General features: G+C 36.8%; 1 non-coding gene across 1 annotated transcript; it reads right to left on the bottom strand.

The window, feature by feature from the left end:
- Positions 1–15,258: 15,258 nt before the first annotated feature.
- On the bottom strand, positions 15,259–15,364 carry LOC119261482 (U6 spliceosomal RNA). Its single transcript, XR_005129027.1, has one exon. It is a non-coding gene; the product is annotated as a U6 spliceosomal RNA (small nuclear RNA).
- Between the last annotated feature and the right edge of the window lie 11,216 nt (positions 15,365–26,580).

Here is a 26,580-nt window from a genome sequence, read left to right as displayed (position 1 = left end):
ATGCACACAGAAACTTGCACCCGCACTGTATCAGTACATTTTCTGCAGGAAAGAGGCAGCTCTCCTGCCCTCCTCTGACTATGCAAGTGCCGACTCTTTCTTTCTTCTTCTAATAAACCTGTCCTTCTAAAATGTGAAGAAAACAAACTTGTACGTGAATAGTCATAACAGTTTTATTCCTAAAACCAAGAACTGATAATTTAAATGTCTGTTAACATGTGAGAAGGTAAAAAAATATGTGATATAGCCCTACAACTGTTGCAAATAATATGAATAAAGCTCAAAAAAAATGCCACGCAAAGAGAAGACATTACTCTTTAATGAAGTCCAAAATCAGGCAGAAGTATAGAAATCAGAAAGTGATTGCCTAGGTGGATAAGGAGGGAGGGAGGGAAGTGAGATAAGTAGAAAGTAGCTTGAAGGAACTTTCTGGGGTGACAGAAATACTTTACATCTTGTTTTATGTGGTGATTTCATAGATGTACAGAATTATCAAATTCTTAAAATATATGCATTTTTAACTCTTTAATTATATATCAATAAAAATAGTTCTCAAATGGATCTTACATGTTGAATTCCTATTATGTACCAGGTGCTGTGCCAGTGACTGCATAAGTAGTATCTATAAACAAACCTGTCAATCCTTATGTGAGAAACCTTTTATCTTATTTTAACATATTAGAAAATTGAAACTTTTTAGATTAATTCCATGAAACATAAAGCTGATAAATGACAGAAATGCTATTTAAGTCAATGTCTGATGGCAAATGCATGCTCTTCCCAACGGGTCATGTTTTTATAGCCAATACTTCATACAGTCTCTCATAACAAAATAAATACTCTTGAAAATTTGTGGATTCATTTGAAATAGATAGTACTACTGAGACGATCACTCAGGAAAAGCTGTGACCCAATGTCTGAAATTTTGTTTGTAAGCACTTATACGTCATAGAGAGAGGCACAAAAGGATTCTGTGAATAATATTAAACTCACACAATGCCTATTATCTGAATGATTCCAGGTGATCTATTTTAAGAAGCTAAAGTCATTTGGTACATGCACCTGTTAGAAAAAAAAATCATTTTATAATTTTTTTGTTTGGATAGAATTATAACTGTCAAAGATGTTTAGGCAAAAAAAAAAAAGAAGTATTTTGTTTCTTCTATTCTTCCCTGCTAAAATAGCACTTGACTAGCCAGGGGAAAGCAATGATAGAAACAAATACAACAAGGATAGGTAAGTAATACTGGAATAAAGGATGCAGCTGTACAGCTAGAGAAGCTCTCAGAAGTTACTTTTCCATAAATGAGCTTCCTTTGCTTTTTGTCACAGTATTCCAATATTTTTCTATTAAGAGATTAGGTTTTTTTAGGGCTTGATGGCATTTTGCTGCTCACAGGTACTTCATTAAATCCAAATATCTCTTGTAAGCTGTGAATCATTAAGCTTAATCAATACAAGTTTGAGTTTATGGATGAATATAAAAGTAGAACGCAAGTATTTTAGTCCCAGCAGCATGTGTTTATAAACAAACCCTGGGACATCATCTGTTTTACCAACCTTGTCTGTTTCTCCCTGACAAGGTTTCTGATGTAGGTCTGATGACTCTCTGAGCACTGTTTGTCCTTGTAGCAATACAAGGAAAAATTTGTTTCCATTTTATTGTTTTGCCTTTTCCAAAAGGTGCCTTTCATGGTCTCTGCAAAAGGATATAGTGTGTGCACCCATCCTGTTGATCAGAGCTCAGTTTTGCTGTCTGCCTTACTAGGTAATATCCTCCTGAATGTATAGGCACAGGTGATGATGTAATGAACACACAAGCTGTCTGTTCCCAATAGCGTTATCAAGAGTAGAATAGGGACACAAGGGCTTTCGTGGTGGCACAAGGGGTTAAGCACCTCACTATGAAGCAATCCATAGCCTCCTCAGCACGAGTTAGATCCCCAGCTGACCAGGGAGCAACCCACATGGAGAAGCAGACTCTCCTAACTCGCCCGCTGCTCCCCTCAGCAGTGTACTTCCATCAATCTGCCTGTTCTGTTCCTCACTCTGTCTCTGGTGAATCCTCTCACACCCCGCATCTCTGGCCTGTACCCCAGTTCTTGTATGCATAAATAAATAAATCTTTAAAAAAAAAAAAAGAATAGGGACACAGAAGGTGGAGCTAGCAAATTCCAAATGTGAATTTAGTCCATTTCAGGGAACAGCTAGCATGGCCTACCTAATATAAAAAGGTAAAATTTAGAAACCAGTTACCTCATTTCCCATGTATATATTCTATCTACACAGGGACATCACCATGAGGAATATGACAATTGTAGATCCCTTCTTCTTCACATACCTTAGTTCATAGCTGGGATCATGTTAAAGTAAATGGAATTAAGAACATGTCACTTATTTTAAATCTGTAAAAGAAAGAAAAGAAAAATCATTTGATTTTCAGACTCTGTATGCTCTATAATTTTCATTCTTATACCAGTTCCTTTGCCAAATGGAGCTGGACTTCCAAGAGAAAGGACAAAATGAAGACAAAGCAGACTGATTATGAATAAATTTTAGCGTTAATTGACATTCACTTTATTTAAATATTCTTTTATAGGAGAGGGATTTTCTAAGTGTTCCCATCAAGGTTTGTAGCTAAGATGAAGAAATAACTGAGAAGTGATAGAAAATGAAATTTTGTTTTTATTTGAAAATCATCTTCATAGGTATCATTTTATGATGAAATGAAAGATTTAGCAAGTACCTCTACTTAGTTCTGGAGTTTTCTTTTCATCAAGACAAAAGAGATAAAAAAATAAATTGTTTTACAAGAACTTATTTCAAAAGACCATCACTCTTTTAAGTCAAATACTGTTTAGCATCATCGTATGTACTGAAAATTCTCACCATCTCAATTCAGTAAGAGTTTTGCAATAATAGTTCCTGACACTGTCAGAAAAGTCAATAAGTTAAATAAATATTTTAAATATTAATAAAGAATAAATATAATAGGTGATTTCTCATTTTATTTCTTTGTAATTTTATAAATATAGTAAAATGCCAGATGATAAAATGCCAGTAATAATGCCAAATAGCAGGGAAAAAATATTTTTTTACAAAATGATTGAATTAATGTCAGTCAAAGAACTAAAAGATCATGTTGGACATATTATATAAATGTAGCAACATTGGTTGTTTTTGAAGTCATGAGATCTTGAGTATGAGGTTTAAATAACTAATGGGTTTATCGAGAATTAGAGAAAAGTTCTCCAAATGGAAAAGTGAGTTGAGAATACACTGAATAGAAACCAAAGCAAACAGAAAAAACCACCATCATAACAACAGCAACAGTCAACTTTGAGCTTCTTATAATCATCTGCATTTTACCAAGTATTTGGTAGAAATAGAATTTTAGGCCATGTCAATTAGATCAGAAATTCTGGTCACGTTGAGTATTTCTTTCAGGACACATGCTTTTGATGGCTTCGATCCCTTTTTTATTTCTTTTTGTCTTGGTGGCCAAGATGCAATAATTTGTAAGAATAGGGAGATGATGAGGCTGAATAGTGCAGCTGTGTGATTGACCATTGCAGTGGTCAGAATCCAGAGAACAGAATCAGCTAACTGGGGTGAGGATTAGCACTGGGGAAACTGCTGATTGACGAGCACCGCCTCTTCTCAGCTCAACACAACACGACGCATCCTCCAGTCAAGGCGTCTGATATGAGCTTGTGGGATGTACTTCACTTGAAGTGAGGGTGCTTTCCTGAGGGAAAGAGAAAATTAGAGGAATAGAAAAAACTGGCTTGATTAGAAGCACTGTGATTAGGACCATGATAACCACAGTTCAAGCTGAAACATAAAAGGCTTTTGGTTTTTTTCTCTTTTTAAACTGACATCAGTGAACATGGCAGTCACGGCTTTGACTAGCCTCATCAATAACCCTTGTTTAGCCTAAATCTAGCCTTCTTATGTTCTTAGTAATTTAAATGTGTTGACTAAGATTTTTTTTAAAGGCTCTATAGTACGTGGAAATAGTAACGCACATGTCTTCTATATAGAAAAAAATAAAAGATAATATGGCAATATTTTCTGAAATAGTATGCACCTAAATTAAGCTGAATGAAGTTTATCTTTTTGTTAAGAAGCCAAAACTCAGTCAGGAGAAGTTGTTATTTCAGGTCAGCCCTTTCTTGGAAACAATTCTTGCAGCCCCACCCTAAGCACACAAATTTCTCTGTTCACGTATAACATATATTTCATAATTGGAGGATGCTCTTATTTGTGATCAAACCAGTAAATAAAATAGCATTTCTTTCTTTTCTTTTTTTAAGATTTATTTATTTATGCATACAAGAGCTAGGGTACAGGCCAGAGATGCGGGGGGTGAGAGGATTCACCAGAGACAGAGTGGGGAGCAGAACAGGCAGATTGACCAAAGTACCCTGCTGAGGGGAACAGCGGGTGAGACAGGAGAGGTCTGCTGCGCCATGTGGGTTTCTCCCTGGCTGGCCGGGGATCGAACTCGAGCTGCAGTGGCTGCGGATAGCTTTATAGGTTGCATCTCAACCTCTGTGCCACCAGGGAGGCCCCCTTCTTTCTTTTCTAATGTTTCTTTCTACTAATTCTTTTCTAGTTTGAGTTTTCATATGTAGGGAAGGAGGAGAGAGATAGAGATTATACGTGAGAGTCAGGGAGAGAATGGAGCCAGTACAACTAAATTTTGCATTCATTAATTTTTTCTAGGTATATGACTTTTTGGATATTGTTTTAGAAATGCAAAAGACTGATCTCACAAAAGCCTGTTTTAATCCTAAATATTATTTCTGGATCTGGCCAAATTCTGATGTATGTTGGAAACTATACCTAGCATCACGAGGTGAACTCCTCTTGGAGATTAGGTAATCTTAGATGTGATTTCTCCCTTACTTGGAATATTTAAAAGAGGGAGAATTCTTTAATTTACAGAAAAACATATTAGTAGTATGATACTATCATACTATCTGGGCACTGGAAAGCAAATGATGAATAAATTTGGATGAGATATTTGCCTTCATGGAACATTCCATCTAGGGAGGAAACAGACACCAGCGTACATATTCTAACTGCCCTGGTGATGAACGCATTGCAATTGCAGTAATAGCAAGAGGTAGGGCTTGGAGAGCACGCAATACAAGAATCTGTTTTAGTCTGGAATGTCAGGGAAGGAAGGTACAATAAGTTGAGATGTGAAGGCTAAGGAAGAGTTAGGTACAGAGAAAATGGTAGCAGTAAAATAACAGGTAGGAGCAAGTTTGGTGCACTCAAGACACTGAAAGAAATTAATATTCCTCAAGAGGAATGAGGGAGAGCACAGTGAGGAGTGGGAAAGGCAATGAGTTGTGAGGTTTTGTATCATTTTAAGACTACATTAAGAATATTTGGTTTTTTTTGCTTCTGCTTTCCTTAATTAAAAAAAAAATCAAATTCTAGCCTTTACTTAGATTTTACCAGCTTTTCCATCTTTGCCCACTTTTTGCCCCAAGCTCTAATCCATTTGTATTTGCTTGTTAAGTTTCCCTAGTCACATTCTGCTCATGATAGTTTCTCAGTCCCCTTTGTCACGACCTTGACAGTCTTGAGGTAGATTGGTCAGAAATTCTTTAAATGTCAACCAATCTGGGTTTGTCTGCTGTTTTCCTCCTGATTAAATTGAGGTTATGGATTTTTGGAAAGAGCATCCCAAGGTGAAGTGTTCCTTTTATCACATCATATCAGAATGTACATGAAATCCACATGGCATCTCTGGTGATGTCAACTTACTTCATCTATTTTTCTTTATCACCACAATTTATTTTTTAAATTGAGGTACCATTGACTTATACAACTATATAAATTTCAGGAGTATAACTACACAACCCTATAATTGCATATACCACAATATGTCTACCACCAAATATCTAGTTACAGTCACTGCTGTCCAGCTGACCCCTTCCATCCATACCTCCCAGTAGTTTTTGTTTTTACTCTTTATTCTAAGAACACTGGAACTATATTTTTTAAAAAATGCTTGTTTGTTTTATTTGCTTTTGAATGGAAATATAGTGATCAGATTTGGGTTTTGAGAGGATCACTCTCCTGATGCTCAAGTAGAGAATTTATTGGAAGGGAACAAGAGTGGATATGGTATTTTGGGATATGGTATTTAATTATTAATTATAATAATTAAAGAGGGAGGTGTTGATTATTTGGTCTAGGTGAGTGGTAGAGGAGATGGTGAGAAGAGGATAGGTTTGAAAAATACTTGAGAAGTAAATTAATCAGCTCTGGTATCAGAGTGGATATGAGGGTGGAAGGACTTCAGGGTGACTTTCAGGTACTTGTGATTCAGAGGGGATTTGTGAGATAAAGACTGAGGGTGGGTATGGGGAGAGCAAGTCATGAGTTTTCATGCAGATGTCTTGGTTCTAAGCTGACTCTAAAGGAGCAAAAAAGAGACATAAAGCAAGGATTTGTTTATATTCATCAGGAATTCAAGTAATCTAGACCAAACATATAAAATGTGAATCAAATTATATAGCTTATACTCATTGTAGTTGGTAATGAAAAAAATAGCTTGTGGAGTGAAAGGGAAAAGTACAAAATCTTGCTAATCTTCACTATTTCTTGGCTGGACCGAAAAAGAATAAACTTGTAAAGAAATCAGATGAGAAGCTATCAGAGACAAAGATACAGATGGGGGAAATATTATTTACCAGAAGCCAAGAGAAAAGAGTATTTTGAGATGTGGCAACAAGTCAACAGTGTCAAATGCACGTGAGAAGTTAGGACTCAAATAATGTCCACTGGATTTAGCGACACGTAGGTCATCCATGACCTTGAGGAGGAGAGGTGATTCGTGTGTGATAATTTGTTGGATGAGATAAATTCTAACATTCCTTTCAACTATAAAACTCTTCAATTTTTTTCTCATGGAAATGTTCTTCTATTTTATAATAAGATCATTACTTCATCTAACTTCTCCCTAAGGTTTTATAAAATTTGGGTAATAGCTGTTGGAAAAGATACAGTACAGATTTGTGTAAGAATATAACTTTTCAAAGACAGTGGTCAAAATGAAAATATCTTTTCTTATAAATAAAAATCTCTTCTGCTGGGCTGCTTCCTGACCTTCCTTGCCACAGAATTCACAAGTGTTCAAATTACAATCTCAAGACAGATTTTAAACATCTTCATTTTTTCCTTAATCAGGGAAACCAATGGGACATATTAAATTCTAGTCACTGTACTAAATTACAGTTCTTCAGAAGTGCAAAATACTTTCCTAGTGATAAATTTTTCTAAAGCTGGGAAAATCCTAATAGTCTTAAGGACTTTGTCCGAGATTGTTTTGCATTGCTAAATGGCAGCTGGGGTCTATTCTTAGCTCCGTAACTGATGCGCTCACTCACTGCCTGATTTGCAATATGGCACCCTCCATGCTCTGTGCTATAATTTTCCTGCCTATAAAATGTGTTACTCACATTGATCTCCATGCAGAGTTCTGTGGTTGTGGTTCTATCAGTGACACAAATCTATCTGTGATACAGATGCAAATTGTTAAAACAATGCAATCTTTCTTAAAATAAAATTATCCATGATCCTCTTTTCCAGGCTGCATTCCTCTCAGCATCCGTTAAAAACTCTTATCTCCAAGGATGGCTCAAATTACTTCCAGAATTTCTGGATTCTAGCTCAAGCAGGTATCCTTATAAATAAATTATTGCTCTGTCTTCTTACTCAGTAATACTTTAAAATCAGAACCTGTGCTGGCTCTATGAATAGTAAGTAGACCTTGGAGTCACCTTCCACACTTTTCTCTGTTCCTTTGCTAGTTGCCCTTCAAGTAACTGTAACTGAGAGGACATTGAGGGACAATTCATGGTTTCTACTCTCTCGGTTGTCCCTGTGATTCCATCCATCAGTGGTAGCTTTCGCCTACATTTGCAGCAGTTTTTTTCTCCCACAACTTCCAGAGGAGACTCCTGACAATTGTCTGTGCTTTTAGTGACTTCTCAAATTAGTAGTCTACTCCCAGAGTCAGTTTTTCTCAGCAGTGAGATTCAATGACCCTGACTCCTGGGGTCTTCTAGCTTCCTGCAGTTCTTCCAAGTGGGAACTGTTTAAACCTATAATGTTTACTGCTCTTGGCTCCTGACCAGTAACTACTTTTACTGCCAGCCTGTGCATTCTCCAGCATCCCTTGCTCCTTTCTTGGCAATTCTTAGCTAAACTCTTAACCGGTTAGGTAATTCAGGCTCTCTTAGTCATATCTCGAAGTTTTTACCAAAAAAGTCCTTCTAGAGATTTTGAAATGGTTTTGATGGTTACATTTCCAAGTTACGTGTTTAAAATCACCCTAGAGATAAGGAGAAAAAAGTCTTCAATATTTGTCACCTTATCACTCTTTAGATATTCCTTTCCATTGTTTATCTCTGTGTTAAAATGAACATACACAGGACAAAGTTTATTTTCCTTTTTTAATTGATGTAACATCAATTGATATCACTGTACATGTTTTAGGAGTACAGGTTAACACCTCCTCAAATATTTGTTATCACTCCACATCAGGGAAAATTTTCTCAATCACTAATATCTCCTCAAAACCACAGTCCTTACAACTTTCAGATAGGGCCCCCTATTCAGTAGAGAGGAGATTCTTTAAGAGCATCTATTTCATGATAATAAGATTAGCAATGGCTTAATAATAGTTCTGGGTACCCCACAGCATATTGCAATATTATGTGGTAGCTATGAACATGAAATCTGTCTTTAGAATAACTTGTACTAAAGTCCTGCCTCTTCCACTTACTGATCGCGTAACTCTGGACAAGCAAATTTATCTTCCCTCGTCCGACCATCTTCATCTGCAAAATGAAGATGGTAATGACATCTATCTTATCTGGATTCCATGGATGCCTGACCCATTATAAGCAGTCCATAAATTTTAATGTATGTTTTTCTGTACTCCTACAGATATAGAGAGAAAATAGGATTCTTTTCTAAAATTGTTCTAATCTCCTTTATGAGCAAAAACACAAACCTAGTGAACCAACATGGTCACTTTAGTCCAGTGCAAGTGAAATTGTCCCTTTAGATAATGCCTGGGCTCCTTAGATAAAAATAACTAATATCTCATATTTCCACCCAGCCCCTCCCCCTGCAGCCCTCCAAGGTGGCTTCAGATAAGGAAGGGCAGGTGAAATTGACTGTGCCTTTAATTCAGCAGAAAAGAAAGGGTTCAGAGATCTGTGACATCTTTTTACTTTTCTCTGGTCTCCATGGTGATGACTTTCTGTACCCTTCTTGCCCTGCTGGCATCCCAGCTCAGGTCTGGGCATCGATTAAAGGCCAGTCTTGGTTTCCTTATTTCCCTGTGGAGTTTCCCAAATGACTCAGCCTTCCCTTGGAGTTTACTGGCACTCTAGATATCCCCTCCACATCTTCCTCTTCTCCAAATTGCCTCTAGGTTTAAATCTGGAAAAGGAATGTTGGCACCTATATGTCTTTTTCCTTCCTGTTATCTTCCAGGATTAGAAAGTATAAGGTCCTCTTTGAATTCACTCTAGCTCCTGTCTTCCTTTATCATCCTTATAACTCAAATTTAAAAGTAGACTGGCTGTAGATATAAAAGTAAAATTTACTTACTGGTAAGGAAGACTGAACTTGGAAGTATTCCAAAATATTATAGCTGCTTCACTCCATCCTATTAAATTTTATACCTTCTTCTCTTTTCCCAAGTTTCCAAGAAGGTGATGTTAGGTCTCTGAATCAGATTTATTTTTTATTCATAGCCAGACTGTCTGAATTTGATCAGATAATCCTGGATATCAAAAGGCAGATCTTGTCCCTATCATCAGAACCCCCATACCACAGGATCTTACTTCTCTCCCAGCACTGAGACCACTCCTTTATCAGCTGGAAATTATAGCTGAGATTGTTTTATTTCCAGCACAGTTGCAGAGTCTAGAAGAAGTTTCCTATGGGTTGGACATCTCCAATAGAAGGAGAGGGGCATCCCTGTCCACAAATAGTAGACACTGTCATCTGGATCCTGCCAGGCTCTTCTTTCCCCCTTAAATTTGGATTGAGACAGAAGTCACTGAGCTGAGTTGACGACCTCAAGTCCATATGGTTCTGAATTTGATTTCAGAAAAAAATGGTTTTTTTTTTTAATAATAAATTTTATTTTTATATTCCCCCATACAATTGCAAACGCCCCATTCTGACCCCAATCCTTCCCCTCCCGCCCCCACCCCCCAAAAAGTGTCTCTGGTTCATAGTTTTTTGTTGATTTTGATTTTCACTTTCTTATATTCATTTTCCTGGTCCCTTATTTAAGTTTTCTAGATTCCTGCTATGAGTAAGACCATCCGGTATTTTTCTTTTTCTTTTTGGCTTATTTCGCTGAGCATGATCCCTTCCAGCGCCATCCATGTTGCTGCAAACTGCATGTGTTTATCTTTTTTGAATGCTGAGTAATATTCCATGGTATATATGTACCACATCTTCTTGATCCAGTCATCTATTTTTGGGCATTTGGGCTGTTTCCAAAGCTTAGCTATTGTAAATAGTGCTGCTATAAACATAGGGGTGCAGGTGCTCTTTGGAATTGATGTTTCTGTGTCCTTTGGGTAAATACCTAGGAGTGGAATTGCTGGATCATATGGAAGCTCTATGTTTAGTAGGTCCAGAAATCTCCACACAGCTCTCCATAGTGGTTGGACCAGTTTGCACTCCCACCAACAGTGCAGTAGAGTTCCTTTTTCTCCACACCCTCGCCAACATTTGTTGTTGCTAGTTTTTTTAATATGTGCCATTCTCACTGGTGTAAGATGGTATCTCATGGTAGTTTTGATTTGCATTTCCCTGATTACAAGTGATGTTGAACATTTAGAAAAAAATGGGTTTTATTTTTTGGTTTGGCTAAGAAGTCTTTTTAAAAATTTGCTACTCTCAATTTTATGTCTCAGGTTTTCGCTGGTAGAATTTGGCTTCCCTCTCATGAGGCAAAGAAGGGAGTGCAAATATAACTTTCATTACCTTTCCTTCAGCTGACAATCTCATATTTACGTGAGAATTATAAATTTTTAGCAGAGTTACTGTCCTGATCTCAAGATGACAAAATATAGATTTGAAATTAACCTGAAGAGCAGATTTTTTTTTTTTGCTACACATATTTTTTTTTTTTTAAAGAACAGTCCTGACAGGTTTCTCCACTGTGCAATCTCTGTCTTCTGCTAAGTATTGGGCTTTGTCTTCCCTGTTCATCTGTGGTGGTTTTCGCCTTATGTTCAAATGCACACTCTTGGGATCAGAAGTCAAATACTGTTTGCTTAGTACTTAAAAGAATGCGTATTATCTTATTTCATGTCTTAGTGATAATTCACTCAGCTTTGGGATGGAATTTTGAGTGCTGCCTGTTATAAGAATACCCTACTTAACTAGCTCACTTGCAAAAGTTCAAACAGATCCCTAATAAAGAAGTTTAACAAAGCTCTTAAAAATGTGGAAAATTGTTTTTTTAGTAGATATGATGGAGAAATCACTTTGTAGCATTCCCAGTGTCTGCTTACTAAGGCTACCAGAAATGAAGTAATGGCTTTTTTCTCCTTATTTGTTATGTTTGGGAAGGAATATTGTGGGCCCCACGTTGGTTGGGTCAAGGAGATGAGATATAATTAACTTTCTTAACTGTATATCTAACCGGGGACCAAGTGATCTTTATGCCAAATTAATGAAAAGTTCAGCTGTTTCTGTGACCCCTTAGCTTACATTTCATCTACATTTGGGGACAGACACAGCAAAGTATGTCTCTTCAAACGAAATGTAGCCTAATACATGGGGAGACTCTTAGAAGGTATGAATTCAGGATCGAAATCTAACTTCCTCTACAAGCCCCACTTCTACCTCCAGGAGAAATGATTGCAGAAGAAACATGTACCTGGAAGTAAAAGTGCTTTTCAGAAATGTAAAAATTACATTGCTGGGTGTTGCTGCCAGATAATACCTTGCTGTTTAGTCTGTGTGCTCTCCCTGCACACTGTTGTCTGCACTATCCACAATGACCAAAGGAGAAATATACAAAATAAACCTTAAGCTAAATGTTAAAGAATAAAATAACAAGAAATCAATTTTGCTATGCTTTTCCTTCCTCAAAATATTTTCATTTCCATTTGATCAAAATAATGGGTTACTAGAACAGTCTTCTTAGCTGTTTCCTTACTGGGATGTTGACCTCCCATCTTGTTCACTTATATGTCACCTGGTTGTTTAGCAGTGGGCCAGGTACCTGAGTCCTAGATATTTTCAAACCCAGAATATTCTCTTTTTTTAAAAAAAAATATTTATTTACGCTTATAAGAACTGGGGTATAGGCCAGAGGTGCAGGGGGTGGGGGGGGTGTGTATGTGAAAAGATTCACCAGAGACAGAGTGGGGAGCAGAACAGGCAGATCCACTGAAATACACTGCTGAGGGGAGCAGCAGTCGAGTCAGGAAAGGTCTGCTGCACCATGTGGGTAGCTCCCTGGCTGGCTGGGAATCAAATTCATGCTGCTGAGGCTGACGACAGCCTCATAGTGCTCTGCTCAACCCCTTGCGTCACCAGGGAGGCCCTCCAGAATATTCTTAAGTCACATCGTCATCAGTGGGCACGAGTATCCTTATACCCAAAAGGCTGATGATATCCTGCAGTATCTGACTGACAGGGGAAATCAGCTTCCTTGATAAGACAATTACTATGCTATTGAAATTGTCATTATAGACAAGCAGCACAGTTACCTTAGATGTTGCACCGATGCACACTTTAGAGAAGAATCTAAAATCACCAATTTAATGGTAAATTCTCAAATATTTCAGAGTTCATTCTTTATTTTCTCATTCAATGTAAGTGATAATGGAAATGTGAGTAACAACAAAATTATAGAGAATTATTATTATTTGATATTTCAACAAGACAATTTTAAAATATATTTTAACATCAGATTGATATTTAAACTGATGCCAAAAAATGTAAGCCCCCCCACCAATCTCCCTTAAAATAATATGATACTGATGTATTGATATTGAATAAAAGTATGATATATCTGTGAACAGAGACTTCAATTTTTGTCAGGTCCGTGGTGCATTAGATCAAAATAAAAACTTTAATAGAAACAAATTTACTTAGTTCAATTGGTAAGGGAGGCAAAGAACCAATTTGCAGATCATGGGAATCGAAGCTAGTATAGTTTGGGAAGTATTTCAGTCAGAAGCAGCTAAAACGTGGTAGGCAACCATTTAAGGCTAGCTGTGAGGAGAATGCCTTTACGTTAGCAAACTGAAGCCCATCTTCTGTGGACCAATCTGTACAAAAGCAAGCACAGTAGCACCGAGTCAGCACACTGGCATCTCAGCACAGGCTGGCGGGCAGCCAAGGCCCAGCCTGCTGAGAGAGAAAATTGAAAGATAAAAAAGAAAGCAGCTGCACAAGGTGAAGTTTGCTGGGTGGATGTGGAGATGCTTCTGGGCAAGCTGGGGAAAGAAGGTCAAGGTTTTGCTTGTCTGGCGCCTTCATAGTGAGACCCACTGCTGGGGCGGCCTAGTTTCACAAAAGGTCAGGTCCTTTTTGTGGTAAAAAATACACACATCTACAAGCTACCTCAGAGAGTGAGCCCTGGAGTGTGCTTTTAGGAACAGGTGTGCTCAAGTGCCACTATTTTGTTTTTAGCATCTGTAAATTGTTGGATATCTTGATTTGAAAGTCTATTTACTGACCTCTGGGTGAGAATCAATGATGTTCCAGAATTAGTCAGTTAGCAGAAGTGCTTTATTCCAAGAAGGGACAGAAAGAAAGCAATATCATAACACTAAGCTTTTTGGTGATGAGTGCTAAAAGGTACTGGGCCTCCTGGCCACAGGCTCCAGGACCTGAGTCTTAGCCAGATGCCTCTTCCAGCCTCATCATGACCAAAGGACTTCTTGGCCAAAGAACACAGGAATCTGTTTTTCTCTGAAGATTCTCCTACCTTTCTAACACAGGAAGACCAGTCTCTTTGACAACTCCCATCTGACAGTTCATTCAACAGCTGATCATTGAATTCCTACGTTGTGTCACCAGCCTCATTAGTATTTATTTGCTCTCAGCATGTCATGTAACTATTTGTCATTTTCTTGGCCCACTTCATCTAGGGTCACCAAGTTGCCTAGCTCTAGGTGACACCATGCATGCTGTTTTCCATATAAATGACTCTTTCTGGAGTTATGCTATGCAGAGTCTTTGTCATTTTAACCAAGAGGACTATAGTTCTTGGAGGACAGTAGAAATGTGTGTTGTTTCTTGAAGATATGTTTAGGGTCTAATAAAACATACTGCCCATAGTAGTTGCTCCATTAGTGGAAGTATATTGTTATGACAATGATGGTTTATGGTGAAAGTATCTCTTCTTGGGAAAAAATTGTGGATATGTCTAAGCTATTTAAGTTGTTTGGTCCTTGATTCAGCAGTAAGTGCTTGTTCATGATCACTTTATTCTTATTCCTTATTCTTAGTCCTCACCTTGAGAATGTGAACAGTGATCATTTTGGGGAGAGATTTCATTGCAATATGTACTATTATCAAGGAAAAGAATTGAGTTTAATCAAACACAGGTAAAAATTATGTAGCTATAGTTTCCCATTATTTATTTTAGCCAGAAATAAGAAACATTTTTGCTTTCCCAGCTACCCAGACTTTTACAGTCAATGAAATAGACATATTAACTTCTTTATATCATGCACAATATTGTAGTTCTTTATGTTTTATTAGCCTCAAGATTGCTAAAATTCACTTGGGATTCTTTGAACAAACCTGTGTGCCATTGTTTACTGAGATCACTTGGAAATATGTTAGCCTTTTTATCCTGGTCTCTAAATTGATTCTATATTCCATGATGATATTTTCAGCTATTTCATAATTACATGGCAGTTTCATAACTCCTACTTGGAACCATATATAGTTTTAACAGATTAAATTTTACTAATTGTTTCCTTTCCAGAAATAGATTTGAACTAGTATAATTGGAAACTATAAGTATAAACAGATGCTGACAAAATGTCAATCAAAGATAAAATTTGCAAGACTATATTACTCAGCAAAGTGTTAGGCAATAGAATGGGACATAGGATTTTTTTTTTTTTTTTTTTTGGTGAGAATATCATTGTATTTATTGTCACATGGATAATTTTTCCATAGCTTCAAGATTTTTTTCTCTGAAAAATAACTAATGAATCTCGAAGAAAAAACATGGAATGCTTCACAAATTTGCATTTCATCTTTGCACAGGGCCATGATAATCTTCTTTGTATTGTTCCAATTTTAGTATATGTGCTGCCTAAGTGAGCATAGTACACAGAAGATTTTAAACCATGGTTCTTATGCCCAAAGAACACATCAATCTGGAGATTGATGACAACAATTATAAATGGTTAAAACCAACATACGATATAAAAGCTGCATTTTTAATTTAGGATTGCTTTAAGTGTGACAGAAGATCTGAGATCAAAGAGAATGAATTGAAATGTGAACTGGATTTTTTAAATGTGTTGTAATTGAATGCTCAAGGACATATATAACTAACTACTAATCTTAGTCTTGATCATTATTACAATTACCAAATATTTAATAAGCATCAGCATCTGTCTGACTCAGAGCATACACACATGTTTTTCCCTATTGAAATGTTTTTCCTTAGACCCCAAATTAAATGTCACTTTTTCACCATCTTCCCCCTTCACTTCTGAGTAGATTAATTCTCCATTACACTTCTTCATTACACCCTGTATTTTTCATTTGTTGCATTTATCAAATCTGTGATCAAAACTCATATAATTTATATTTTAATGTTTGTACCCTTGATCAAAAATAATGTAGGCCCCAAAAGGTGAGGATAAGGTATATGTTGTTCATTATCTAACAAATGCCTTTAACCCACCAGGTTCTTGTTGAATGAATGAATGAGCTAAGCTCACAGATATTGTGAGAATAAAGATGAGTAAAGCTTAGTGTCAGTGTTGAAGAACACACAATGCATCAAAGAAGAGCAGCATCCATAAAGTGGTTAATATTTTGAGGGCCGACTTTTCTAGAAATGTTTTATAATAAAGAATATTCAGTGTAGAGAGGATTTATAGTGTTCCTGACTTGTGAAGATCACTTTGTACCACAATATATAATTCAAGCTACCTAATGTAAGCCTGAATGGGTACACTACATGATCTACTTGTATATTTTAAAGAATTATGAGACGGATGTCTTTGATAGAGTAAATGCATTTGAAGCACAGTACCCTTAAAATGAATTACAACCTGAAATGGTTCTCCAGGGAGAGTGAAGATATTCAAAATGCTCTTTGTTCTTTGATTTCCCCCTCATTCATATGTAATTCTTCTTTTTTTCTTTGAAATTGTTGCTCAATGCTTCAAATTTCAGTTTGTTTATTCTTTGAGAAGATTAATAATTGTCACATAAAAACAACCAGCAATTAAATGCAATTACTAATTTATGAAGAAAAGAGATGATAATTAATAGGTTTTAGAACACTGGAGATTTTATTTTAGGCATATTTTTTCAAATACCAAACCATATGTTAAACCAATGCATTACTCATTCGCAGTGATTATAATTGTGTATAAATATAAACATCAGACATAAAAATTGACCTTCATGAAGGTTTAGGAGGAATACAACCAATCAAACAAAGCTAAATATTGTAATACAAAGTGAATTAGGAAAATTGATGTGTTTTCTTGTTTAAAAGAATAATAAAAATTGTACCACTCTGGTAGGTGATGTTGATAATGGGAGAAGCTATAATCTGTGTAGGGGCAGAGGCTATATGGGAACCTCTGATCTTCTCAATTTTGCTATGAACCTAAAACTGCTTTTAAAAAATAAGGTCATCAAAAATAAGAAACAGACTGATAGGCTACCTATGATTGTAACTGGAAATACAGATTTGCTCAACAATGACAGTCGTGCTGGAAAATGTAAGGTCAGAAAATACTTGGTTATTTCTATTTTATCAAAAAAGAAGCTTCCTTACCTGTGGATGAGTTTGATGGTAACAATGATATTGCTGATAGAGGAAATGGATCTCAGTCATCAAGTATTTCCCCTGGGCTTTAGGGTCTCAAAAAATTCTTTCTTTCATTTTAGGTCTAAACAAACATCTTTCCTCTTACTTTTAGTTAAAATATGTATTATCACATGTGTGGGTATATGTGGAATGTAATACATAATATTAAGCACAGCTGAATCATTTAGGGATATATTTGCCAATGAATTGCATAATAGCTAATTATGGCTTTTAAAAAATTGAAATGAATTTTCTTATGTAACAATAATTCTGGAGGAAGGCAATGCAGGCCGAGTGTAGCTGCTATGAGCCAGATTGCTTCTCTTTACTGAAGGCATATTATGTGGTTTTCCTTCTCATGGCCTTAAGATGGCTGCCACACCTCCAAGTGACAAACCCGCTTTGCAGGTAAGAGGAAGGGGCAGGGGATAAAGGATGTTCCCCCATTAAACCTTTATTAAGTAGAGGAAGCTCGATCACATTACTGTTGTCTACATTTTATTGATCAGATCTGTGTCACAGGCCACCTCCAAGTAGAAGATAGGCTTAGAATTTGAGAAGAAGAATTAGAATGGGTGCTGACTGAGCCAATTTAACACCGCAAACCACAACTCTGTTAAAGTAGTTCTACTCGCAGGGCTTCCGTAGGGATTAAGTCTCAGTGCTATCACCTCCATGACCTGAATTTCAGTAGATCTGCCTGTTCTGCTCCCCACTCTGTCTCTGGTGAATCCTCTCATTCCCTGCATCTCCATTCTACACCCCACTTCTTCTAGTAAAAAAAAAAAAAAAGCTCTTACAATACTTACAATACAGTTTCATAGATCTTACAATACAGAGATCTTACAATACAGTTTCATAAATACAGATAAAGGAAACTACCCTAAATTTAATGGAAAACAAGTAACCTTTTTATTATTGTTGATCTTTTATTATAAAATATCAATATATGTTAAAGAAAAATGCAGGAAGTACATACACATATACAGGTAGTTATGTAGATATAACTGTCTATTTCCTTATTTTTTTGCTATTCATTTAGTATTTCTTTTGCCTTCCCTGAACAACTAGTTTATTTGGCCTGCTTGTAACATTGTATGAATGAATCATGGCTTTATCCTTTTGAGTCTTGCTTCTTTTTAATCAATGTTATATGTAGTGTGTACTAACATACATTCGTTTTTCGTGCTGTGAACACTCTATTTATTTATTTATTTTTTATATTTTATTTTATTTAATTCTTACATCATTTTTCATTTTTGCACAATATATGCATTTTCATTTTGGTTATATTTCCCATATAATTGTACCCCCCCTTATTTTGATCCTAATCCTTCCTCTTCCCTGCTCCATCGCACCCATAGTCTGTCTCTGGTTTATAGCTGCTTGAACATTCTATTTTTTGAGTTCTTCATCCATTCTACTGTTGATGGATGTTTGGATTACTCAGATTTTTGTTTTTTAATGCAAGCTGCTACTTTAATGATATCACCAAATCACTTCTAATCGCTGTGTAATGCTCAGAACTCACAGAATTTTACTGTAAAGTGATATCAATTTATAGTGTGTAAAGCAATGTGCAGACTGTGGATATCTTGCAATGCACAAATCTGTGACTTGCTTATAATTATCCCTGTCTAACACACTCCAGACTTCCCCATATGTTCTCTCACGTGGGCCTCCCAATAACCTTGTGAGTCTGCTTCCAGTTTATGGGTGAAGAAGAGGTGGACCCAACAGCTAGATAGGTGGGGCTGGGACAAGAGCTCAGGTCTCCTGGGTGTCTTTGCAATATGTGAGTGGAGTTTTTAATAATAATAATTAACCTCTGAACACTGCCTGACAATTGACAAACACTGTGAATCCATTGTTTCATTTGAAGCCAAGCCTATGGAAAAAGTGTTTGAGTTTGTTCCAATGTTCCTGACTGAGAACATCATCTGATTTGTTATTTCTAAAGTCAAATTAAATCTGACTGTAGGTCCCCTCCTCTCATTGGACTGGGAGAAAATTACATTGTTGCCGATGACTCTATAGTGACAAAAAAAAGATGGAATTGAATTTTGTAATAGATGACATTGTCACATAAATATTATTATTCCTACTTGGCTGGCAAGGAAACTAAAATTGGAAAAGCCAATTTGATGAAGATTACACAGTAAATAGGTAGATGAGGACAAAAACTCTAGTCTCAGTATTTAGTAAACTATCTTTAGCTTAATATTTTGTATTTATTTGTATATGAGCAGACTTAAGTCCCATATGCATCCAGAACAGTGTGATATAATTAATAAGCAACCAAATCCTTTGCTATTTCTGAAGCACTGTGCCTCATGAAATTATTCTGAAACCAACCAAGATTATCAAAAACATTCCCTGCTTTCCAATCAACATTTTATTCCACTTGAGATGCAGGAATCATGCATATTTTTTAAGCAACTTTCTCAGGTTGCTCTTTTTTTCCAGAGGTAATAAAAAGATCTCCCTCTCTAAAAGTGTGTGTGTGTGTGTGTGTGTGTGTGTGTGTGTGTGTGTCTCCTTAGAAGTCCAAATACTAGAAGCTGATTAATTTAGCAACAAAGGTGTTTGGTTTTGGTTTGGTTTTTATGCAAACCCAGCCCAATGCAGATTTCACAGCATAGCCTGCAAATATTGGGGGCCCACCTACCCGGTCTGTTGTGTTGCATTAAAACACACCCTTCTTCAGTCAGGGATGAGGGTCTGATTAATGGAGAGCCCAGGCCTCTCAGAGTCCGGTGGATTATTTTTAAATGCAGCATGTGTTATGCTTTTACTACTATAAAAATTTATGCTTGTTTTAGAAAATGTAGGAAATATTTTGCCTTCCCTTCCAAAAAGAAAAAATATTTCACATTCAATTCTGTTCTCCCAGTACTAATACTCCGTTGGTTATAGTAGTTGTTTGTATATTCTTTTTCTTTAAAGATTTATTTATTTAATGCATACAAGAATTGGGGTACAGGCCAGAGGTGCAAGGGGGTGAGAGGATTCACCAGAGACAGAGTGGGGAACAGAACAGGCAGACTAACTGAAATACACTGCTGAGGGGAGCAGTGGGTGAGTCAGGAGAGGTCTGCTGTGCCATGTGGGTAGCTCCCTGGCCAGGGATGGAACTCATGCTGTAGTGGCTGTGAATAGCTTCATAAGTTGCATCTTAATCCCTTGCACTACCAGGGAGGCCCAGTTGTTTGTATATTCTTTCTGCAAAGAAGATGCATTAATGACATAGAACCTGAAGAAAAACTTTTTTGTATGTTCTCATGTTCTTTGATCAGTAATTCAGGTAGGGAAAAATGATGTGTTTCTGTTCCATGTATTTGGAGAATCAGCTGATGGAGTGATGCAGAAGGTTGAGGGTGACTTTCATGGGGGATGGAGATCATTGGGAGGCTGCTTCATTGACATGGTGGGCTGCTGAGCTAGGATGACCTCAGCTCAGCTGAAGGGTCCACCAGACCACCTTGACCTTCTGACGTGGCTTGAACTTCCTTCATCATGGGGACTGAATTCTGAGCAAAAACGTCCCAGGAGCATGTGCACCAAGAGACCCAGGCAGAAAGTATGTAGCCTTGTATGACTTGATCTTGGAAGCCACAAACTCACTTAGACTCCAGGGCAGAGAGTGGACAAAACTGCATCCTCTCTATGGGAAGAGACCTAAAGAATTGCAGCCTCTGTAACAACCATGAGGCTAAATATTGCACATGATTCTATAAGAATGACTTTTCTTCAATTTTCTTTTCCATCTTTCCCCATTCTTACTGAACACTAAAAAACAACAGTTTTAGTTCTGTTATGAAAGAGTCCTTCTCCAGGGATTCTGAAGGATGAGTGAGCTGTTTAACCCACAAGGTGTGAGAGAGCACCCAGCTATGAGGCTGCTCCTTCATGCCGGCTTGCTATGAAGTCTCATTAGGGATCATGTTTGGGAGGATGCTGCAGGCACGTAATTAAGCAATCCCATCTTCACACAAGATGGCTCTTCTGTAAAGTACTATAGGAGTTCCTCTGTGTGTGAATTTTCTAAGTGTAGAAAATCGCTTTTCTATTTTCCATGCAGTTTGTAATGTATGACCTGTGTTTGTGCACAGGCAGTGAGATATAAGGTTAGATCATTGAAAAGGCACAGTGAAGTGGAAACAAAGAAAGCGTCCCTTTATCTGAAGCAAAGAGTGGCATGTTGTTATATTTTTTACAGCATAGGGAAAAACATCACAATAACATTTTTGAGTAAATTAGGCCTGCGAAGAACAATTTCAGGCATTAGATACCATTCCTGGTTTCAAGGCCTTTATAGGAATACTCTGCAGGTAAGTGCAGTGGAATGATTTAATCTTGGCTCTGACACTAATTCTGGGACTCTGGGCAAGTTTGTGAAGCTCTCTTTCAACTTCTTTTTCTCATCTCAGCAAATGGGAATAAAAATGATATCTTAAATAGCCACAGAGAGAATGAAATGCGATGGGCAGTCTGCTGGTCTCTGAAGGCTGTCAGCTTCTCTTGGAAACCATCTGTGATGCCATCAAAGACTGGGTCAACTCCCTGCTATGTGTACCCAAAGAGAGCTCTGGGTTTAATGCTGTCAGACTCTACCATTCAGCAATTCACTTGACAAATATACCTGAGAAATGGCTATGTACCAGAAACTGTACTAGGATTTGGAGATGCATCAGTGAGCAAAAGTGAGCTGCCTCTGCCCATGTACATACACTCCAGTGATGCAAAAGAGTTTAAAAAAAGGGGGCGGGGAAAGGAGGGATTGGGGACAAAATAAGGGGGTTGCAATTGTATGGGGAATATAAAAATAAAAGTAAAATTTAAAAAAACATTTTAAAAAAGCATGCAAGCAAATAATAAAAATAATTTCACATTGTGATAAGGGCTATAAGCAAAGCCTCGAGGAATGAGTGATGGGAAACTTATAGTAAAAGACTATAGTTGAAATCTAAGTATTGAAAAGTAGCCACGTATGTAAACTGTGTACTAGGTACTCTTGTGAGCATTCTGTATATTAACTAAATTTTAAAAATCTTGGTCTAACTGATATATAACATTATATCATTTTCCAGTGTACAACATAATGACTCCATATCTTTAAATATTGCAAAATTACCACTACAATCAGTCTAGTTAACATCTATAACTACACATAGTTAATTTTCCCCCTTTAATGTGATCTTTTAAGATCTAGTCTCAGAAACTTTCAAATATATAATACAATATTATTAAATATAGTCAATATGAATTACACCATCTATTATCTACTTACATACCCAGGACATTTATTTTAAAACTGGAAATCAAAACTTTTGATCCCCTTGACTTTCCTCTTCCCCACACCCTACCTAGCCCTTTATCCCTCTCCTTCAGTAACCACCAATCTGTTGTCTGTGTCTGTGCATTTAATTGAATTTTCACAGAAAATAGAACAACACTAAAATGTGCATGGAACCACAGATGACCCTGCTTACCAAAACAGTCTTAAGAAAGAGCAAAACTAGCTCCATCATGCTTCCTGGTTTCAAATTATATTAGAAAGATATAGTAATCAAAACAGTATGGTAATATCATAAAAGCAGACACATAGATCAGTGGAACAGTTTAGAGAGTCCATACAGAAACAAACCCATACAGATCTGGCTGATTAGTTTATAACAAAGGAGCCAAAAATATACAATGGGGAAAAGACCATCTCTTTAATGAGAGGTCCTAGATAAATTGGACAGCAAGATGCAAAGGAATGAAATAGTATTAATTCGTTTTAGTCTCATAAATTCTTGAGGTAGATACTCTTCTAACTCCCACTTTACAGATAAGGAGATCAAGGTGTTAGAAAAAAAGTAAATTGCACAAGTAAATGGCAGAGCTTATATTCAAAGTCAGATAATCTACCATTACTAATACATAGTCTTTTAACTGTCTCAAAAGGCAGTTGAAATTTCATTGACATTGCATTTTACTTGTATATTTTTCCAACTAGACTATGAATAAATTGATTGGTTAGAACTCAGTACTAAGAATAATGGCCAGCTCCCAGTACATTCTTAAGAAATGTTTTTCAAATGAGTGCATGGATGCATGCCTGCAATGTACAGAACTAGATGAAATAGTGTTTCATTCAGTGCTTAGCATTAGATAAGTGATTAAGATACTAGTCCTTCCTCATCCTCCCTTACTCCCTTTGCTGGAGACATAGCCTGCTGTTGAACTTGAAATCATTAAAAGATTTATAGGGAAAAGGAGGGCCACCTTTGCAATGTATCAGAAAATAAATTAAGAAAACAAAACCTTTAAATTTGTTAACAAAAGATGAAAAAGAGAAACTTTGGAGAGTTCTGAAGAAAAACATGTGGAAGCAAGGAACCTATAAAGTAATAAATTTCCTCCCAACATAAAAATGATGGTCCCTGTGCTTTAAAGAAAAGTAACTTGGAAAATTTCCACACCTCCACATTCAGTGGGGTGGGGGGGGAAGGTAGGGAGAAATATGAGGTTAGTTAAATGTCTTTAATAGGTACTTCAAAGTCCTAGACTATTAAATAATTTCCACAGCTTTTTGACTGTTATCACCCCCCAAACATTGCCAAAACTACTCCTTGAAAGGTTGCAATAAATTTGAAAGGCAAATCAGATTAGGAAATTTTGCATAAAAGAGAACTATATCTTGTATTTTAGAAACATTTTTCAATGTCAGCACATAAAGTTGCCTCCTGCCAAAGATGATTCTGAGAGCAGTGACCTTTGCGGATGACTTCTCTTTGTTAGATTTTTGCCCTACAGGATTTTAGAAGCCTGGTCACAGGAACATTTAAGGATACCAGCTGGTTTTGAAATGCTTGGTTGAGCTCGGTGACTTACCCAGGCTGAACTGTAAGAGTTGGAAAATTTTTTTTTTTCCCTGAAGAAAGTGAACATGAATCAGTCACAGTGTTCTTAGGAATAAATTAATGCTTCTGCTGCTGCTGACAAGTTTGATGGAAAAGGATGGTGCTACAGACTGAATGTTTGTATACCTCCCAGATTCATATGTTGCAATCCTAACTCCCAATGTATAAAGATGTGGTAGTTAGGGGGTAATTAAGGGATGAGGGATTGATGAAAAAAAAAAAACACCAAAACACCAAAAAACCAAGAAAGCTGATTCATAGTGGGGCCTTCATGAATGGGATTCGTGTCCTTATAAAAGTGAACTTGACCTTATAGAGTTCCCTTGTACCTTCTGCCTTGTGAGGTTATGGTCACAAAGACTGCCATCTATGAACCAGAAAGTTAGTCCTCACAAGGCACCCAAGAGTACCTTGATCTTGTACTTCTCAACTTCTAAACTGTAGGAAATAAATATCTGTCCTTTACAAGCTACCCAGTCTATGGTGCTTTTTATAGTAGTCCAAATGGACTAAGACAGAAGGTGAACTTGAGAAGGAAACAAGAGATCATTTTCTACATATGTTTAAACCCAGTGTCGTGGAATTTTTTCTAGTTGGAAGTATAAAGTGTCACAGCAAAAGTCATTCAGCCCATGCAATGTCTGCTTCTTTGACAACAAATAATTTGACCCTCGAAGATGCACTAAAAATATTGGTAGATGGTCAAATAATTTTAGCCTCAAGTAATTTTCAAGATATCTCTGTTTCCTAAATTACCTGAGGTGGGAATAATTACAATAAAAAGTTAGTATTTTTATTCATTTAACTACTAACATCCATACAAAAGATTTGAGAACAATGTGTACTTCGTTTCTATTAGCAATCTAATGTGTAACTCCGAAGTTAGAGGTCTGAGACTACTAAACAGTAAAACAGTGCAAAGGGAACAAAATGAACAGTAATGAAGCAATATTAGCTGCAGTCCAACATCTGGTTGTACCTGGGGGCAGGTATATAAGCACCCACTGAGTACTAAGTCAAGGTCAGGTGGCTGGATGAAGGGGGAGGGGCGGGGAAGTGGTATATATAAGGCATTCTACTAATTAATCAATGGTTACAGTGACAAATGTCAGTTCTAGATTATAATCTTATAATTCTGGCCTTGCACAGTAGATACTTGAGGAACTTTAAGTTTGCTCGATGTGTCTGAAAGAAATAGGGTTTGTCATATGATTAATTTGGAAGAGAGTGTAACAAAGGAAATCAGCTACTGTGAATATTCAGTGCACTGAAAGATTCAAAGAGCATCTTGAAGTGTGATTATTTGCTAGCGCCCCACCATGAATCAGCTTTCTTACTTTTTTTTTGCATCAGTCCCTCAAGTTAGCAATGCACCATCAATGATGAACAGCATTCACAGCTTTCAGAAATGCAGCTTGAACAGCAGGTGGCAGCAAAGGATACTGAAAGAGAAACTGACTTCCGCAAGAATATTTGGGAGAATTCGAGAATATTTTTTTTCTTTTAATGGGTTAGAGGTAGAGAAGACAACCATGATTGCTGTCTAACCTCTTAGTGAAATACATGATATAAAAAAAGAGATGGGCAGATGATCACAATAACTAAGTGGAAATGCTTTCTGTCATTTTAATCACCTTTGTATGAAATGAAAGAATTGAAAAAGCTTACTGAAAATACAAGTATCCCAGGTAAAGCCCAACTAATTCTCTTATGAAATGGACATTTATTCTGAAGAGAGATTTTTGTAATAAGACATGACATGCAATATTTATTATGAAAATTATCATTCAAGCCAACATGGAAATATGCCAGTTAGAAGGTGATTTGTCTGTTGGCTCAGAAGAATTATTAATGAATATTAACATCCTTCAAAGAAGGGATATCAGTAGAGAAAACATTAAAGCTTCATTAGCTATAAATGGATTCCTTGAGAATGTGACAATGGCCTCAGAAAAAAAAGAGAGCACAGGGCTTTCTCTTAAATATCATGGGAAATACTTGATACATGATCTTCTCATGTCTCCAATATGATGGAAATATTACAAAGGAATGATGGAAATATTACAAAGAGTGGGAGAATGTGCATTAATTTGGTAGAGAGGAGTTTATAGGGAAGGGAGAAATGTGGTGACCTGTAAGTATTCATAACACAGAGGACCTACCTACAAGCGAAACTCAGAGGTAGATCCAGCATTAAAACCTCTTTCTAGGCTCCTGAGAAAACCACAAGACTACACTTCACTTCTCCACATCTCAGCTGTGATGTACCAATTTTAGTTGGAGTCCTATTAGACTGGTAAGTAAGAGATCAAGTTGAGTATTTCCGATGATATTTAAAATAACTGATAGAAAGACAAAATAGTATTTTTGATTTTGACATCAAACCCCTCCTCCCCCAGGTTCTACCTGCCTTTTCAAAACTAAAATAACCATTTGATATTGTTTCCATTATGAAATTCCCTGGGTTACAGTTTCCTAAAGGTGAAGTGGGCATGTAAGAAAACCCCTCTTACAGGCCCAAATGCTTGCATTTCTGAAAGTTGAAATTTCCTAAAGTATAAATTACTTCTTTAAAAG

Source organism: Talpa occidentalis, unplaced genomic scaffold, assembly GCF_014898055.3.
Source record: "Talpa occidentalis isolate TD23 unplaced genomic scaffold, MPIMG_talOcc4v2.1 talOcc4.6, whole genome shotgun sequence".
Classification (NCBI taxonomy): domain Eukaryota; kingdom Metazoa; phylum Chordata; class Mammalia; order Eulipotyphla; family Talpidae; genus Talpa; species Talpa occidentalis.
Note: the sequence above shows the minus strand (reverse complement) of the source record. Positions and strands in the feature narration are given on the sequence as shown.